The sequence below is a fragment of the Acinonyx jubatus genome, chromosome A3 (genome assembly GCF_027475565.1).
Source record: "Acinonyx jubatus isolate Ajub_Pintada_27869175 chromosome A3, VMU_Ajub_asm_v1.0, whole genome shotgun sequence".
NCBI classification, from domain to species: Eukaryota; Metazoa; Chordata; class Mammalia; order Carnivora; family Felidae; genus Acinonyx; species Acinonyx jubatus.
Window position 1 is genome coordinate 107,419,495 of NC_069388.1, and position 14,803 is coordinate 107,434,297.

Genomic DNA, 14,803 nt, shown 5'->3' on the forward strand with positions numbered 1-14,803 from the left:
GTCAACGCTCCCCCCCGGGACCTGCCTTTGGACAGGGTGTCGATTACTCTGTGGCTCCCAACCTTAACTTCCTTCGGGGGAGGGTATCTGGATTCTTGCTGGGTCTGCATAGTCCGTGGCTCCTCTGGAAACAAAAGGTAACAACGGCGAGGTGAGTGCGTGCTCAACTCAAAGCAAACAATCGCCTCAGATCAGAGTCTGCAAAGTGTACCCACATTTGTCATCTCGCGCCCTTCCCACCGGGAGCCTGTGAGCTGGCACAGCTGGAAGAAGTATTCCCAACAACACGTACTCGGCTTGCTGAGATCATGCCGAGCCGTGCCTCTGGGCTCCTGACGAGACTGTCCTGCAGGTGATGGGTGTTCCTGGATGACACCTCAGATCTCTCTGTGATGAGATCTCCAGGATTCTCTATCATAGGCACCTCTTTCTTTATCCCCAAGTTGGGCCCGTCAACAAGGCTCTTCCGTTAGGCTCTTCACTTTCTCCTTGTCTTCTTTTCCTCTAAGCCTTGAATTCCTTCCTGGTTGGCATGCCTTTCCCTGCTGTGCTATTCCGGGCTAAAGAGCAAGGGCTCCCGGTGAGCAGTTACTGTGTATGGCTGCAGACACAGTGGGGCACACTTGGAATGATCCGGGCATCGCGGGTGATGCCCGGACGCGGGGTTGTGGACAATGGTGCCTCGGGAGGATCGATCTCAGGAGGCTGCTGCCTCCTGCTGGCTAATAATGTTACAGGCTAGTCCATTTTTTTTCCCACTCTTCCTTTTCTTCTAAGGGCCCACGTACTGTATAATCCATTTTACGTGCCCTCTTTATCGTATACCAAATTTACATGTGTATTTGGGTGTACTTAGGGCCATTCCATTCTGTTTCACTGGTCAGTTCATCTGTTCATTCACAGTACTGGTTGACTTCTTAGAGCTTAATAATACTTTTTTTTTTTTTTCCTGTCTGGTAGGTATGGTTGCCCTTCATTACTTGACTTCTTTGGAATCTCCATAACTATTCTTGTTGTTGTTTTTCCATTTGAATTTTAGGACACACAAAAAAAAACTTGTTGGTGTTTTAATGAGAATTACACTACATTTCTAGATTAACTGAGGAAACTTTGATAACTTTAGGATGCTGTCTTCTTAGTCAAAATACAGTATGTCTTTCTACTTGTTGGGGCCCTGAGATTTCTGCTTGTCTATCAAGCAGTTCTTAGATTTACTCCTAGAAATTTGATCCTATATTGTGGTTATGGTAAATAAGGCCTTACCTTCCATTCCATCTATTCAACTATTGCTTGCTACACACTGATGTATTATTACACTGTCTTAGCAAACTCTCTTATTTTTGAAAATAGTTCTTCAGTTACTTCTCTCAGTTGTTTTCGTGTGTACAGATTAATTTACCTACATAAATAACGGTATTTATTACACGCTGTTAATATATTACTTCTAAATAGATACTGTCATTTATTTGTCTTTTTAAATTAGAGCTGCTACTTCCAGAACAATATTAAATAATAGTAGTGATTAATGTCATCCTTGTCTTGCTCCTGACTTCAGTACAAATATTTCTAAATTCTGTGTTAATAGCATGATGGACTCAGATAAATATCTTTTATCATTTGAAGAAAGTATCTTTTTATTTCTATTTTGTTAAGAGTTTCTTTTTTATTTATTGTATTGTATTGTATTGTATTGTATTGTATTGTATTTTTTAAATGTTTTTATTTATTTTTGAGACAGAGAAAGACAGAGCATGAGCAGGGGAGGGGAAGAGAGAGAGGGAGACACAGAATCCGAAGCAGGCTCCAGGCTCTGAGCTGTCAGCACAGAGCCCGACGCGGGGCTCGAACTCATGGAGTGTGAGATCATGACCTGAGCTGAAGTCGGACGCTTAACCCACTGAGCCACCCAGGCGCCCCAAGAGTTTCTTATTTAATCAAGAAAGGAGGCAATTCTATACTGTGAAATGTTCTATCTGTGTGTATGTTTTATCATGAATATTTTAGTAATTAGCATTTGTTGCTTATAAATACATGAACATAAATATGTGGAGGAGATACCAACTTTTATTTATTTATTTATTTATTTATTTGGTGAACGACTTTATTTTTTATACTGAAAGGCTGATGAAAAACCATTACTAATCCTGCTAAAGAAAATCCCACATCTCAATCAGAAAGGATAACTGTATTTACTCATTAAATGCCATTTACATTTCCTACAACACAACTTGGAAACACCCAGCATGCATGTTTAATCTTTAATCTCAGTGCAATGGATTCAAGACCAAGTATACATGTTACAAGCATCAAGGCCAGATTACAAATTATCACAGTTTATCACAATCATCATCGTCATCATCTTCTTGTTTTCTTTTCAGTGCATGTGCTGATTCATTGGCGGTATTTTGCGGCGACACCATGTTAGTGGTGATAAGAATGTTCTTGGACCCGATTAATGATGGATTAATCAGAACATTCTGAACTGCGGATGTTGCAGGAATTGATGCTTTTGCAGTTGGGGGCTGTGAAGTGGGTCTCTGTACTGTAAACCTTTGCCCTGTGAGGGACATTGGAGTCCCTACTTTCGTTGACACAGACATGGTGTGTGGGGTTGGTGTGCCAAGCGTGGGAGTACTTGGTCCGCTAGTAATAACCACAGAACTGTTATTCTTCCCGCAGAAGTAGATGCCTTTCTTTGTAAAGACTTAAGTCTATAGTTTGGAACAGTCAAGCAATATCAGGTGGCAACCTGGGGCCTGAATATGGCTTGATTAATGGCAAAGGACTTTGATTTCTTTGCCTTGCCATGTCTAATAAAAAATCTCTTGGGGGAAGAGAGGCAAAAGACTGATCAACATGGCACTGGATCACCAATCGCACACCATCTGCATCAACAGTAGCTTTCTTAGCATGGCTTGAGTAAATGTTTGCATCATCTAGAATTGTGGTCACGTATCAGAAGGCAAACTCCAACATCTGGCTTATAACTCTTGGCTCATATTCTGTAATGCTCTTATCATCAGACTTCTTGAGCTCAATCACCCACATTAACGTATTTCAGTCCCGAGCTTGATGCAAGTTCCTTGCCTAGCACGGTTTTTCCAACCCCTGGTGTACCAGTGAGCAGGATATTCAGAAGATGTTTTAAAAGCTGATAAAATCAATGAAATCAAAAAAGTTTGGAGACCAATGGGTTTACAAGATTATAGCAAAATTACTTAAAGTTTTAACGTTAACCACATACAATTTAGCTTTTTTTTTTTTTTTAATGCAGAAAGCACTTGGGGATCTTGAATGCTTTAGGCTCATCATTATGGATATTGATTATCTTCACAGTTGATGGGAGATTGGTTAACGAAGCATTGATCACTGGAAGGTCTTAGTTTACCTCTGGAAACTTCTGATTTCTGTGGCCCTCTAAGTGTCTTCCTCCACATCAGACAGTGTTCTGGTGAAGCAGTAACATGCCAGGTTTCCCCAGGCACACCCACAACTGCAGAGGCACCACAACAAGACAGAGGAGGCGTAGACTGTGAGCCTGCGTAGCCTGGGTCCGGCCTCTCTGAGTCGTGCCTTGGACAAGAAGAGCGTCCTGGCTGAAAGATGCTCTCTCTGGCAAAGGCAAGGTGGTAACACACCTATGTGCAGACCAGTCAAAGGATGGGAAGGAAGCAGACCTCATAAAGACCCTGCTTCAGCGCAGTGGGACTTCCTGTTGGGCCCACTGCCAGAAGTCTTCCGGAGTAGATGATTCTGACAAGTAAAGAAACACAAGCATTCTTTGTAGTCATAAAAGGGAAAAGATGGCTAGAGGGATAAACATCTCAACCAACAAATTCTTTTTATGGGATGTCTGGCTTTTTGCAAATTTTTACTGAACCAAGACATGTGTTCTTTTTAAATTAATACATGCAGTGCAAAAACTCAAAACAATATGCTGATTTATTCCATAAAGATAATTCCCAGGCTAACTGTGGGTTTGTTTTACATCGTCAACAAGAGTAGGGAGTCAGAGGAGGAATCTTGTAAAATCCTGGAAATGAAAAGTTTGGGTCCACATGGAATGACTACAATCTAGAGTAAGTTCAATCTCAGCCTCTTTACTTCCCTCTGTGTCCTTCCCCTCCCTCCCCTCCTCTCTCTCCCTTTCTTCTCTCTCTCTCTCTCTCTCTCTCTCTGTGTGTGGGGGGGCCCTGTAAGTATAGCAGAGCAAGGGAGAGACACATATGATTTATATCTTCTTTCTCCCAGCAGTGTTCCAATGCCACAGGTTCAATCTACCTGCTCAACTTTCTATATATGGAGTTTCTGAAGGTCTGTTTTGATGACCTCACCCTGGGACAGGAGGCAAGTCAGAGCTTCTGTCAGTTTTCTTATGTCCTGCCAGGGTTAAGGCAAGGAAGAAAGGGTAACAACCTACTAGAAACCGACAAGGATGTTTTTGTCTGTAGGATTATCGAATTTAGTGCCATCAGGTTAGTCAGAGCGATTGAGTCAAGGAAGAAGATACCCAATGGGCACATGAAAAGATGCTCAAGTCATTAGGGAAGAGCAAATTAAAACCACAATGCAATGCCGCCACACCTAGGTTAGAGTGGCTGAAGTTAAAGACAGGCTGACCATGCCAAGTGTTGGTGAGGATGTATAACAACTGGAACTCTCATTCCATCCATTCTGATGGGAATGCAGAATGGTACAGTCATCTGAAAAGCAGTATGTTTTCTTGTAAAGCTTCTTGTTTCTTGTAAAAAGTTTCTTGTAAAGCTAACAAATACTTACCATGTGACAACTCCACGCCTAGGTTTTTGCCTCCACCTTCCAAATAAAAACATGTCTTTGAAAGACTAGCATATGAATGTTCCTATCAGCTTCATTCATAGTAACCCCAAACTGTAAACAACCCCAAATAGGTGAGTTGATGAACTATTTATGACATACCAACGTGATACAATATTATACAGCAACAAAATGGAATGAACTATCGATATACCCAATAACATGGGCACATCTCAAAAAATGTGCTCAGAGAAAGAATGATCCCATTTGTGTGATATTCTAAAAGATAATCAACCTATAGTGCCAAAAAGCAGATTTCTGGTTGCCTGAGGCTGAAGTGCAGGTTGGAGATTGAGTGGGAAGGGACACAAGGGAACTTTCTGGGATGATGCACAAATTTTATACCTTGATATTGCGGTGGAGGTTAAACTGGTGTATAAATTCGTCCAAACTCATCAAACTGGTCACTTAACATGAACGCATTTGGTTGTATATAATGTATGCTTCACTAAAGCTGATGTAGGAAGAGAAGGAGGAGGCTCCTCTTCTCATGAATGGGTCTCAGGATGCTGAGCCAGGGAGAGACAGCATCACTTCTGAGAAATGCCCGGGGGGGTGATGGAGCAGTGAGCTCCAAATCAGCTACCGCGCTGCACAAGGGTGGAGGCTGAGCCATAGGCTGGCATCTGCGATCTGCACAGTCTGCTTGTGTGGACGCTTCTTTTGAGACCCAACGCAGTTCACTAGCTCCTCTGTTGAGCGAGAGACTTGAGTTGGGGTCTAGCTAACTGTGGTTCGAAAGAGCATTTCTCATGGGCTCTGTGCATGCTGAAGAGGGTCCCTGCCCTGAGAGCATTTCCAGTGCGGGATAAGGTGGGGAATCAGAATGCAGCTATAGCCTCTGCACCCCCAGCAAGCTACCCTCTTTGTAGAGAGACTGGGTGTTAATAATGCATGGTTGTATTGGGGAAAATCCGAAGAAACTTCCCCTTCCCCCCCAGATTTCTCGGCCAACTCAGTGGGCCAAATTGAAATAGTCTAGATTTGGGCAGGGAAGATTTGCGACCCTGAGAGAGATCATAATCTCAACCAAGTATGGCCGGAAATGTAAATTATAGCTATGGAACTGTGAAGAATCACATAATTACATCAAAATTAAAAGGGAAAGTATGAGTGTGAACAACATCTTGTAGAGAAATTACCACAACCAGATGTATGCAAATTGTTCCCTAAGTAGAATAAGGCAACCTTCCAGGACATTCCCATGAATTTATATTATATGGACACTGACATCCCTATCTAAAGCCCATCTTAATTACTGTTTTCCCTTCCAATGAACCATTTCCCCCACCGTGGGAGATACTTGTGTGCTGTTGGCTAAGTTAACAGTTACACGAATTTCAAGAAGTCTATCTTTGTTTTTAGAAGACTCTTTTGTAGCTGCCGTAAGCGCTTTTTAGGTAAATAAAAACAAAGGAAAAAGAAACTAAGAGTTCCTAAGTGCGCTAAATCTGAAATGGTTTAAAGCTGATTATATGGCCCTGAATTTGCTTTCTGCCCTCACGGCACAGGCCGGGGCTGGGGGTCAGGGCATCTGGGTCCAGTCTCCAGCAAGTCTGTCCGTGACCTCCAGCCAGCCTGATCTTGTTTCGGTTTCCTCACGGTCAAATTAGGATGGGCGCCGCGTCCTTACCGATGTCAGCAACGTCAGCCAGCAAAGAGCTTTCACTGGAGTTTTACATCTAGTGCTAACACTTCGAAAAGTTAAGAAGTTGGACATGACTATAAAGCAGCGTTTCTTTTGCATTTAAAAGAAAACTTTTAAAATGTTCTAAACATAATACATGTGCTATCACTATATGTACGTGCTGTGGGATCCATCCCTAAAGCAATAAAAATCATCTCGTTAAAAAATTTCCCAATCTGTTAGCAACAAGCAGAAGGGCTAAGTGTCCTCCAAAACCAACGCTCAGTCTCACGAGGTTGCCAGGAACGGACCGCTCTAAATCGTTTTACGTTCCACATTGCCGTTACTTTATTACTAAGCCAACAGACTGCAAACCGAGGCCTGGAAATAGAATATGAATTAAAATTTCAAAAAGAAACAAGAATTGGATCCTAGAAATGCCACAATGATTAAGCCTAGTGTAATGGTCCATAGTCCTTTCAGTGCGGGCTGTAGCACTAAAAAATAAAGTAGAACGTACACATGTCTGGATTGTTCTTAGGGGAGTAAAAGAGCACTATGATCTGAAGTCAAGGGCTGGTCTTGGCATTGACTCAAGCTTACTGCCTCCGGCCTAGGCCCGGAGCTGTAAGGCTTCTCCATTTCCAGCCCTGCTCTCCCCTCCTTCCGTCTGCTCTCTCCCTGTCGCATTGCACCCGAGGGTGGAATGACCCTTAATTTTCTTTTAGGAACCCTAGGAAACTTTTGAAGTGCTTTCGTGTTTCTTGAGTTATCTAGCTGAACACATGTTCATTGAGTACGTCGTGCTACACAGGTGAATAATACGAAGGTGAATAATACATGGTCCCTGCCCTCACCCTGCTGGAGAGCTGAGGGCCAGTCAGGCTGAAAAAGGACATGCACCGTGTCTTGCCATTCCAAGGAGAGAGCACCTCTGCTCATGCGCATCAGGAGGGCTTTGTGGTAGCGCTTCTGTCACTCGAGCCAGGCCTGGAGTGGGGAGACAGTGGGCACGGGGGAGGGAAGGTGGCCCCGTAGGATGGCAACACCCACGCCAGGGGGCAGAAGAGAATCACGACAACCAGTTCGGTCTGGAAATGCAGACAGGGCGTGTGTGGGCGCAGGCGCATGCGCAGTGCGGGGGCGTATAGGGCGCCCCCTTGGAAAACAGACTGGGTAGGAGGACGGGAATGGGGGCTGTCTTCAAAGCCCTGCTGAAGACGTTGGCCTTTATGCTGACGGCAGTCGGAAGAAGATGGAGAAATATTGGTTCAAGTCTGCTCCTAATCGGGGGACCTCACCTGCATGGGTTGTGCCCACCCCCTCCTGATCCTTGTTCCCTCCCCACACAGGAGCATCCCCAGCCCCAGGAAGAAGGGTTGGGGAGCGTTGGTGAGAGGGTCCACTACATACCCTATGGAGGATTTGGTAGCAGGGATGGTCAGTGGGTGGCTTCCAACCTCCACATCAGCCGGCCCTAGTGACAGCTCGTTTCTGGGGCCTGTATCAAGCTTCTGACCTTGACTTTGACTCCAAGGAGAAGGATATGAACAAGGTACTGCTTGGCTCCCTCCTCAGGGCCCCCTATGACCCAGGCTTCGAGGCTCACCGGGACCTCCTCATGGCTGGGGGTGAGACGGGGCTGGGCATCAGAGGTGCCAAGGCGGAGCAGAACTGGACCCATTGAACAGACCATCCGGGCCCAGCCCAGTGTGCTGGAAGGGCTGGAGTCCTCCAGGGCCCGCTCACCCTGGGCAAGCAGTGCTGCGGAGGAAGTCACCACGGGCACTACCAACAAGAAGTGAGGCTGAGAGGCGCTTTTCTAAACCATCAGCAATAAAGAATAAACATTAATCATGCTAGAGGAAAGACCAATTTTTCTATACTCTATCCTCTCTATAGAAAATGATGTTAAATTAATATTATGTGATGAACAAATAGTACATGGCAAAATGAAGGGGAAAAAAGTGGCTTCGAGGTGTGCCGCACCCTTAGTACATAATGATACATTATTTTTCTGGATTTTGTAGTATTTGTGACATTTGTCAGCTTTTAAAATTTTGTAACTTATTGTGATGTCTTTTCTAGGTTTTTTTTTTAATGTTTATTTATTTTTGAGAGAGAGAGAGAGAGTGTGAGCAGGGGAGGGGCAGAGAGAGAGGGAGACACAGAATCCGAAGTAGGCTCCAGCTGACAGCTCAGAGCCTGATGTGGGGCTTGAACTCACGAACCGTGAGATCATGACCTGAGCTGAAGTCAGATGCTTAACCGACTGAGCCACCCAGGCACCCCTGTCTTTTTTATTCTAAATAAAGTTGCTTTCATACCTAATTTTGTATTGGAATTTTTGTATTCTTTTTCTTAACGATTCTCCAAATTGAATAACCTTGAGGCCTCACAAGCTTGGGTCAGCCCTTGGATGATTCCATAATATTAGCTCAATAAATATTTGAGTAATTACTACTGCTATGTACATGGAGCTCCTAGGACTGAAGAACCCTAGGGAAGTAAAGTACATTTCAAATGAAAAGACTAAATAAATAACTGAAATGGTAGCTTGGCTGGAAAGTCACTGTCTTCATGACTGAAACCTTTTAAAAGTTAAGACAGCCAGGGAGCCTGGGTGGCGTCTGTCTCTTAATTTCAGCTCAGGTCCTGATCTATGGTTGTGGGATAGAGCCCTGTGTCGGACTTCACGCTAAGCGTGGAGCCAGCTTAAAATTCTCTTCTTCTTCTCCCTCTGCCCCTCCCCTGCTTGCTTGCGTGTGCTCTCTCTCTCAAAAAGGGAAACTATTGGGACAGCCCATGTTGGGCTCCAGATGAACTCCACACACACCATGCCTACCTGACTCGAAGTGGCTGACCACTTAGGACTCTGCCAGCAACATAGTTATGTCACAATAATTTTGAATGTTCTTTCTACTTGTAACTTTCATCAGCTTCTTTTTCCAGTCAGTTTCCCAATTTAAAATTAGTCAGGTTGTGTAAATATGAAGTATTCAAGAAGGAGGAAAGGTATAATGTAATTCTTCATCTGTTAACTTAATTTGCCAAAGTTTAAGAATGCTATTTAAAAACAAACAAAAAAATTATCTGGCTTCTAGCCCAAGTCTCAGGAAATAATGATTTTCATAGTACAATTGCTCAACTTGTTTTATATTATAGAATGCATACATTTGAACACAATAGGAACTTGTTTTAAAAAGCAATTTAATATGTTTGAGTTTGCCATATAAGAAATAATGGTTTAGAGGCCCGGAAAGTGCTCTAGAATGACAAGTCCCTGAAGTTACAATGTCTGTTTTTCAAAATCCAAATGTGGACAAAATATAGAAATCAGTGTCTTTCAAGCTATTGGACAGCAGGAAAGAAAGGACAATAATCCCTGAGAGATTGTAACAAACGAGGAAAGCCCTACAATTGCCTCAGATTACTCCTCGCGAGAGTTTCCAGACAACACACAGAGAGGGAGCCCTGAAGGAGTCCCACAGTCTCCTTGAGTTGAGGAGACAAATTGATCAACAAAATCCCAAAATCCTAGCTAGATTTTTTTTTTTTTAGAAATTAAAAAGCTGATTCTAATCATTAATACTGATAAATAGTTCAATGGAACAAACTAGAAAGTACATACGTAGATCTACACATATATGGAAGACTGATTTTTGACAAAGGTGCAAAGGCAATTCAGTAGGGAAACAATAGTCTTTTCAGCAGATGGTGCTAGAAGAATTGTCTGTCCATATACACAAGTGAACCTCAATCCATACCTCACGCCGTATACAAAAATTAACCCAGAATGGATCACAGATTTCAGTGCAAAACCCCAAATATACAATTTTTAGAAGAAAATATAGGGGGAAAATTTTATAACCTTGGACTAGCACAGATATTTAGATACAAGACCAAAAACAACATACGTGAAAGTAGAAATCGATTCACCAAGAGGAAAAACTTTTGTCCTGTCAAAGACACGTTAAGGGAATTAACATGAAGGGAATTCTCTCTGCCACAGAGAGAGAGAAAACATTGGCAAATTACGTATCTAATAAAGGACTTGTATCTTTCAGAATATATGAAGAACTCTTAAAAGTCAATAAAGAAGAAAACAAGGATCTCAAGTAAAATAATGGGCCAACAATTGGAAGGGCCATTTCACCAAAAAAGATACACGAATGGCCAATACATACGTGAAAACATGCTCAGTGTAATTTGTCACTAGGGTAATAAAAACCCCAATTAGATAGCACTACACATCTAGAGCAGTAGCTCAGATTATGAAGAGTGACCATCCCAAGTGCTGCTGAGAAGGTGGAGGAGGTAGAAAGCTCATTCATTGCTGGTGGGAATGTAAAATGGGCTAACCAGTTTGGAAAACAGCTTGACAGTTTTTTTTTTAATGCTAAACACAGATCCACCACATAATTCAGCCATTCTAGTCCTATTTATCCAAGAGAAATGAAAGCAGAGGTCCATTTAAAGAATTCATATGAATATTCAGAGACTTGTGATAATCAAATACTGGGCGCTCCCCAAAGGCTCATCAACAGTTGAGTGGAGAGAAAGAACTGTGGTCTGTCCATGCAGTAAAATGCCACTCAGCAAAAAAGGAATGAACTATCAGAACACACTGCAACATGGACAGATCTCAAAATAATTTAGTTGAGTGAAAGAAATCAGGCAGCAAAAGAGAGAACATAATGTACAAGTCCAGTTTTATAAAAGTCTAGAAAACACAATCTATCGTGACAGAAAGCAGGACAGTGGTTGTTTGGGGATGGGAGGTGCAGGGACAGTCAGGAGAGAGGGGCTGCAGAAAGGTGGGAAGAAACTTTTGGGGTGATGGAAATGTCTGCTATCTTGCGATGGTTTCAGGGATACATATGTCAAAAGACATCAAACTATACACTTTAAATATGCATATTCTAGTATGTCAGTTGTACCTCAATAAAGCTATTTTTAAAACTTATGATTTGGCTTCAGGCACCTAGAGCAAGATACTGGTTTGAGAGCTGCAAAAGTCATGGAACAATCAAGATATTAACTATGCTTGGTTCTAAAACGTGACATTGTCTTTAACTGTGAAATAACACATTCTTGTTAAACACCCCAAAATAGGTCATAAAGTCTATACTGAGGCTCTCAGGACACACACCGATCACTTGATCGGTAACAAGTCATTTCAAATGGGTTTCACCACCTCCTTTTTTTCTCTTTCCTTAACTTGGGAAAGGAGAAGGTGGGGATATGAAAACAGATTTAATATAAGGCAAGATATACAACAGGTTGTTGGAAAGTTATTTGAAACCAGAAAATGGGTATCAGTATCCAAAAAATAAATACAAGGAAAGATTTTTCTTCACCTTTACCATTTTTTTTTTTGTATACCCTTTCTTCCTTTCCTGTCCTTTTTCCCGTTCTTTCCTTCCACCTCCTGCCTCTTACCCCCACATCCCACCCCACCTTTGCTGGCAGGGTTGCCCAGAAGTTCAGACTATAGCACGAACTGGAACAGACTGTCCAAGTTCAAACCTCATGCTGTACTCCTGTACTCAGTATGGTATTTAAGATCTCACGCTTTAGCCCCCCCCTGTCTGTAAATAGGGTAATACCAAAAGTTCCTTCTCTCTGGACTGCTGAGGATTAAATGATTTGATATAGGTAAAGCACTTAAAACAGGCAGAACCACGGTTAACAGCATGCAAGTGTTACCGTTCTCATGGCCCCTAATCTACGACAGACATGTTGGACTCCAATCAGTTAAATGTAAAAAGCCCTGGGCTCGGAGAAGACGGCAGAGGGCATGAGATTCCAGGAGCTGGAACCCAGTCCTGGCTTGGCCAGTCCCCAGCTCCCTGCCCCCATCTGTGCTACTGATGCACCAGAGCTTAAACTGTTTACTGGGGAAATGAGGACGGTCTCCATGGTCCCGTCCAGGTGTTAGCACTGCTTTTTATCATTCAAAGTTACATAAATATTATCAAATGAAGAGCTTTTTGACAACTGTTAGGCACAATGGCGATTTTCATGTTACAACGTAGGTCATTCATTATTTAGTAAGAAAGACAAGTAACCTTGCCAATTATATGGACGGAACAACTGATAAAACTTCAGCAGAACACCAAGTGACTTCTTCAATGTTTCATGAGAAATTTTAACACGCAGTTTATCGTCTTCTGAAATGGGACCCATGTGAAGTTCTGGATGGGAACTCCCGCTTCTCAAAGCTATGCATGAATCTCTTGGAAGTTTAAGAGTTTGTGTACTTTGCCTGTGGTGGACGGGGCACCACTGGCTTGGCCTTAGTGACCCCCGTGCCCCCAGGAGAAGTCATTTCAGAAGTGCCCTGGAGCTATTCTGTCTTCTCCCAGGGTGGCAGCAGGAGTGGTGAGTGAAGTAACCATAGAAAGGAAAGCTAGTCAGTTCACATGGCTTCCTTCACGGGAAATTCACCGGACTAAGTGTAACAATAAGTGAAACAACCTACCTATGATGCTGCCATCCAAGACAAGCTCTTGGCTTTTAAAAGGGGGCAGATTTCATGTGGAGACCGTCTTCAGTGGTGAGCCAGACAGCAGGGTTGTAATGTTACTTTGAAGGGGATACAGTATAGCCATGATGAGGAGGGAAATTTCCTCTGTTAACATCCTCCTGCAGTAGTGGTCAAGTGTGTGAGCAACTCCTCACACTTTAAAGATTCAGGTAACTTTTAGGAGTGTTATACTCCCATCGGGTCAGGTCCTTATCCAGAAACGGAATCACTCAATCTGTCCACTGAAGACATACTGACTACAGGGACCAAACAGGAATTTTATTAAAACAAATGGAGATTGATTAGCCCTTATGATGAGTCCCCAGTCCCACGGAGAGGATTTTTGATGTTCCTTCTAATTCCTAGCAGAAGTCCTTGCACTGATCTCTGCTCCCACAACGTGGTTCATTCTGTCATTTGCTGCTAGTGACGTTCACCCGTCTCAACTGGCACATTGTTGTAGCTGTTTCGAGAAAGCCGGAGGTTATCGGTAGCCTTATGGACACTGTGTAATCTGTTGGGGTACGTGCCAGACTCCTGTCCCTTCTAGCTAGTAGTTTCAGAGATTGGGCAAGAGCAGTTGAACTGATTCAGGTATCTCGATGGGTCATTGTAAAAGACCAGAAGCAGGAACTGGCTTAGTTTGATTAAACAGCATCTAGGTTAGGGCTTGAAATTTTGAGTGTATAAATGTATGTGTGTGCCCATATATTTGGGATAGCAAACGGGAAACTCAGATTTTGACCTGATGTCCAAGATGAGGCTGGTTAAAGCATAGTGAGGAATCTTTATAGATCACTGCTAAGTACCATGGGAAAAAAATCCTTTTAGTTTATTAAAACTTGGGAAATATAAGAAATAAAACACAACTCCACAGAAATATGAACTACCAGTTTAGTGTATTTCCAATAGATGCTTTTCTGTGCACATTTTCATATAGTTGAGATCAGATGTATACACTATTTTGCCTCTTACTTGCACTTAAGATGCTCTATGCATTCACTATTTTTGTAATTTTTTCAACATCAAAATAATATCCTACTGTAGTTATATTCCAATATGGTTAACCACTTCCTTATTGTTGGCCATAGTGTTCTACTGTAATAAATAATGCTGTCATAAACATTTGTGCATAAATCATTATACCTTTTCTCCTTAGGACTATTTCCCGGAAATGACATTACAAGATTCAAGAATCAATACATTTTGAAGGCTCAGGACATTTTTAAGGGTATTTTGACACAAACATTTGGTAAAGTGTTTGTGTCAAAATACCCTTCTACCGGCTGTGTATGGGAATGTTCCAACTCGTGCCATCATTATCAGCATTGAATATTTTTAAAGTATTTTTCACGTTTTATTTATTTATTTTGAGAGAGAGAGAGAGAGAGAGAGAGAGAGCCAGAGCACAAGCTGGGAAGGGGCAGACAGAGGGAGAGAGAGAATCCCAAGCAGGCTCTGCACTGTCAGCACAGAGCCCAATGCAGGGCTTGAACCCACAAACCGTTGAGATCATGACCTGAGGCGAAATCAAGAGTCAGATGCTTAACTGACTGAGCCACCCAGGCACCCCGGATATTTCTTGAAAGAAAAAAAATCCTTGCTAATTTAATATTAAAACATTACCTTACTGTAATTCCATTCACATTTCTGATTACTGGTTACAATATATTTACTCTTTTGTTTTTCCTCTTCTGTCAACAATGTGTTCATGACCTCTGCCTATTTTTTTCCGTTTTTCATTCGCATTAATGAAATTTTGTTTTGCCAAGTCTCCACTGAAGCATTAATCAGACACTCACTAGAGGTCA

General features: G+C 42.5%; 1 pseudogene; it reads right to left on the bottom strand.

The window, feature by feature from the left end:
• Positions 1-1,741: 1,741 nt before the first annotated feature.
• Positions 1,742-3,048, bottom strand: LOC106978959 (transcription initiation factor TFIID subunit 9-like; annotated as a pseudogene).
• Positions 3,049-14,803: the final 11,755 nt, after the last annotated feature.